The sequence below is a fragment of the Montipora capricornis genome, chromosome 7, assembly GCF_036669925.1.
Source record: "Montipora capricornis isolate CH-2021 chromosome 7, ASM3666992v2, whole genome shotgun sequence".
Lineage (NCBI taxonomy): Eukaryota > Metazoa > Cnidaria > Anthozoa > Scleractinia > Acroporidae > Montipora > Montipora capricornis.
In genome coordinates, this window is record NC_090889.1 from 16,056,737 (window position 1) to 16,061,736 (window position 5,000).

General features: G+C 38.1%; 1 long non-coding RNA gene across 2 annotated transcripts in view; it reads right to left on the reverse strand.

The window, feature by feature from the left end:
• The window catches only part of LOC138058274 (uncharacterized), a 9,237-nt gene extending 7,102 nt beyond the window's left edge, over nucleotides 1-2,135 (reverse strand). For both annotated transcript variants that reach the window (XR_011133839.1, XR_011133838.1), the window contains exons 1-2: nucleotides 2,067-2,135; nucleotides 1,406-1,445 (exon numbers count right to left, since the gene is read on the reverse strand). This is a non-coding gene — a long non-coding RNA (uncharacterized lncRNA). The remainder of the gene's footprint in view (nucleotides 1-1,405; nucleotides 1,446-2,066) is intronic.
• Between the last annotated feature and the right edge of the window lie 2,865 nt (nucleotides 2,136-5,000).

Sequence of the window (5,000 nt, forward strand, 5' to 3'; positions counted from 1 at the left end):
ATGAATAATAAATATTTAACAATTATTGGACAAGGTTGAACAAAATATCGTGATTTGTCAGTGGCGAGCAGATCAATTATTTGCCGAAGCCGAAGGCTGGGGCAAATAATTGATCTGCGAGATGCAACATTTTGGATGTTGCGTCATGTTGTTCTCGTTTGGCCACGTTCACGCAACAATGTTGCGCTAGGGCATGCGCGCTAGGTCCCCTTCTTGCGCGCCAGGGGCCTGGGGCACATGAACATTGACATGTTGCGTTGAAAATGATGAAAATGTTGCGTGCGTTTGGCCACCCCGTTCAACACGTGTCGCAACATTATACAACAATGTTGCAGGATGTTGTGTTGTGAGCGTTTGGCCAGGCCTTCACACATTCGATCACCGAGTTTATTTTTTGTTTTTGTTTCCGGGAAGCTGTAAGCGCGCGCTGCCTTGCAGACTCGAGTAATGGCACCAATCAATTGGTTTCCTTCTCAGCATGATTATATTTGTAGACTTCAAATTGTACTTACAGTCAAACGTTCAATAACACTAGGCATCAACAAAGCTGAAGAATTTCACAGTTTTCAAAGCGTATCCCGACAAGTGAACCTTTGGTGTAAAGATCGCCATTCTTTTTTCTGGCTTCAGCATAAATTCTCTTCAGTACATGTGCATTCGCCACCTTGTCCTTTGCGTCGATGACAAGAGTGACTCTTCGTCTACCTTTCTTTCCTTGAGATACTCTCGAAATACGTTGAGTGCAACTTTTATTCCTTTCTTAGTATTCTCGCTCTTCTTTCCATCAACTAAAGATGTTGAATCATTCCGCTTTGACAGCTCGGGGAGCCGATCCACTCTTTTCTCACAAAAGCGCATGAGCAGAATATTATTTGTAGCAAAACACTTATTTGTAGGCAGTTATTTGCAGGTCACGTGGTTAGCTCTCGGCCAATAAAAAGGAAGGACAAAATACATCGAATGATAAATATATATAACTGGTCCAACTTGATTTAATAAGGTTTCGGCTGTTCAGCCTTCTTCAGATAAACGATGAAAATTAAAAACTAATATGGGAAAACTATATGGGAAAAACGGCGTTATCTGACATGGAAAAGAACGAGTTTTAGACTATTTGGACCTATACAGTATTCAACGGTACGTAAAAGCGAAATCACAGTACGAGAAAAAAAAAAAGGAAAACTGAATATGTAGAAACTACAAAGCTATCATGAACCTATGAAAAGAATATTATAATGTCCAGGGAGTAAACCTGAATCATTTCGTTTTCGTAAAAAAAGGTGAAATATCCAGCTTATGGCTCCTGGATATTTTTACATATCCAGCGAATTTGCGATATAAAATAAAGTTATTTTATTGGTAGTAGTATATCCATATCGATATTAAAAGGAAAATACAAACTTACCTGAAAGAGTCGCCTCAGGTTCATTTCCGTTCAATGTAAACTGAATATTACAATCAAAATATTAGTACATGTTTCGCTAATCCGGTTGTGAAGATCATTACCTGTCGGCTGATTGGCTCAGCTGATAATAGGTCGCCCGTTCAGCAAACATGTTGGCTGGGTAAAGTCCCCGAGAAAAATGCTCCAAAAAATGCTTCGAAAAACCCCTTGTAAAGCTGAACCATATTTTATTTATACACCCATTGCTGAAAATCTTGCAGCCCAAACTTAGATAATTTGCATAAAATTTAGTTACAGCTGAAAACTGAATTTTTTCTATAAGAGTGCAAATGGCAATGATTATGAGAAAAAAGATGTGTTAAAATGCGTGAACCAATAGGATGTCATTTCATTTATGGTGTAAATGATTATGTATTTCAGCCTACTTTTGAATCATTACTTATTAAATGATGTGCAGAGTGGGTTAATCAGATATCGTATTGGTCTGCTAACAGTTAACAAACGACAATTCATCAAGGTGTAAAAACATGCAAAGTTTTAGTCTATTTTAGATTTTTGAAACTAAATAAGGTAATATTCACTAAACCATTCGGGGCGTTATAGAACAGCTATCCCGTCACAACTTGAATCGATTTAAAAAACAGTTCAATTTCGAACTCACCAAGACCGCAGGATTTTGAACAAAAAGTGAATAGACCATTTCCGAGTTCACGTCTGTCTCCTCTTCAAAGCGAATCCAAGTGCGAAGGTTTTGTGATGGTAATTAGTTCTACCTTACATATATCAATTATTAAGAGCTGGGAAAATGTCTTGTGTAAAACGTAAGGAAATTTCGCCTGGGATTTCAGTGGATGTTATCTGATGTTATCCCGTTGTGTCTCCAAGGGGATCGAAAGAAATAGTATAGGGGAGAGGCAATTCTAAACAGCATTTTATTAAAGGACAACAGGCCATTTCTGAGTTCATGTCTGCCTCCTCTTCAAAGTGAGTCTAAGCGCGAAGTTTTTGTGATGTAAAACTTCGCACTTGGCCTCGACAGACATGAACTCGGAAATGGCCTATGAGATAGGCTTTGGGACATAATGCTAGCATTATTTTGAGCATAAAAGCAAGGCAAAAGCATCGAGCATAATACCAAGATTTTAGCAAGAAATTTCTACCATGAAAAAGGAAAAACTTGTCTGAAGGGATAAAATTCACCGAGAAACAGCCAAAGTTATACATAATTCAGAGGTTTCTTGCCAAAACTAGACATTTTAAAAAACAAATTGTTAAAACGTTTTTTAAACATTTTTTTTTTAATTTAAAAAAGTGGCTGTTACTGTGGATGTATTAAGGGAGTTTTCGAGAATTTTAGCAAGGCCATAAGAGCATGATAGCAAAAATTTTGAGCATTAAGCATTAGCATAATAGCAAAACGTAAAAGCATAATGTGTCAAAGTCTACTATTAGAAACAGTTTGTTCAGTTGGACAAGCCTTACCAGGAACAGGATAAAAACAACTGTGATTTAATTCCCTCAAAGATCTATTTTGGAGCCTCCAGGTGACCGCGTTGATTATATATACCCGGATTAAAGAAAAAAAACCGAACCTTATGAAGTGCACTATGGGATGTATTTTTTTGTCCTTTACTAAGTATGTTTGATTTTTAAATTTGTAAACTGGTTTGTTGTGAATAATTTAAATAACCTCCTAACAAAATTGTGCTCGAGAGAGGTGGAAATGTTTTAATGATTTAAATGGCAGCTTTTGAGTCACTCATGAAAAGGAATTTAAGGTGGTTTTACCGCATTTGCCTTGAAAATAACAGGACGAGAAGGATGTCCTCGGCAATCTTGATTTCTGATTACTTTGAAAATCTTAACATCACTTACTAAGTTAGAGGTTTTACTCCTTAATAGCCCACAATAAGTTTTATTTTATGTACGACAGTGACAGTCTCCCAAAAATCCCATCCATACTTCATCTCTTATATATGAACTATGAACTAACAAACGAGGAAGGGCTCGCTCAAAGCCAACAAGCGACCGCTAAAAAGGGCCAAAACTAATTCGATGTTGTGAAAATCAGAGCTGGTCGAAGGTTAATTAGTTTTACTCAGATCAGTGAGATTTATCAGTCTGCAACAGACTCTTTGGGTCACCACAGACGACCAGTGGATGTGCCTCATTCTGGCTCGCTCCAGATCTCTCCTTCATATATAGAAAAATCTAAGATTTAGAGGAAAACAAAGATAATTCTGCAGGCCAATATGAAACGAATTTAAAACACTCTTAATTTTCCAAAATTAATAAAACGTCATGTCTATTATTCGTAGAAATTGACCTCAGACAGAAAACAAAAACGCGTAGGATCATGCGCATGCATTTGAAATTGAAGGCAGCTCACTCGTGCATTTGTTTTCTGTATGGAGAATATTGATACAAGGAGGAAATGGTTATTGCAACTGACTGCAAAATTATCGTTGAGAAAACCATTTCCTTTGTCAAAATCGATGTTCCACGCAGATAATTAAGAAGGGAAGGCATTTATGATTCAATTTTCCATTCACTACTTGCACAATCCCATAATACACCTCCATTACCCCGCAAAAACTTTTGCATAACCATTGTTTGCAATTTCTCCTGGGACATAAAAAGGTCCCAAGAGACTGAGGTAAAAAACAATGCCTATGCAGATTTTTGGGGGGCAAAAGAGGTGTATTATGGGATTTATGCAAGTAGTGAATCCCGAGAACGCAGCATTTATGATAGCAGGAGTCTGTATGCAGAGGGCGTAAATTTAAGTTGATGATATTGTTTGAGATGAAATTTAAGATGGCCCTTCATAGACCGAATGCATAAATGGCGGCCAACTAACATTCTTTTGTTTATGTGCTAACTAGACTTACTAGCCTCGTTTACATGGACAAAATACAAAAGAAATGTTGCTTGAGAGTGAGGCTAGTGAGACAGTCTGATTAGCACATAAACAAAAGAAACATTTTTGGCCGCTATTTAAGCAGTATATGGTATTCGATTCGCTCATGAATCACGGAATCACTCCCGAACTCTATATACTTGAAAAGAAAGTAATTGCTCTCGATTTTTTTTTTATGAGATAAGTAAGTTAAGCGATAGCAACCACATGTTTTCCATTTCTCTCTTTAGTGTGGTATAGATCATTAACAGAAATCGAAGGCGTAACGTATGTTTATGGACCATAGTTTCTTTTATTTCACAAAAAGCCACGGTTTTCCTGCTAGCAGAAGCCTCTTTTCTTTTTGCGTTCGCTGGGCTGACAAGTACGGAAAACGAGCGTGGGTCGAAACTCACTTTGATCCAACCGCAGTCCACGACCTTGGACGCGGACACTCTTCAAACCGCATGCTCCATGATATGTTTGCTGACTGTGACAAGAGCTCGCTTTATCTCGCGAATTACTTTACAGTGATTCCGCTTTTGTTAAGTGAGCCCACACAACACGAAATATCACGTGAGGATTGGGTCGCTAAGTAACCGCTGCGCATGCTCAACACAGTGAGCTTCAACCCATAGAAGAGGTCTCTTTCCCGTACTCGTCAACCCAGCGAACGCAAACACAAGAGAGACCTGT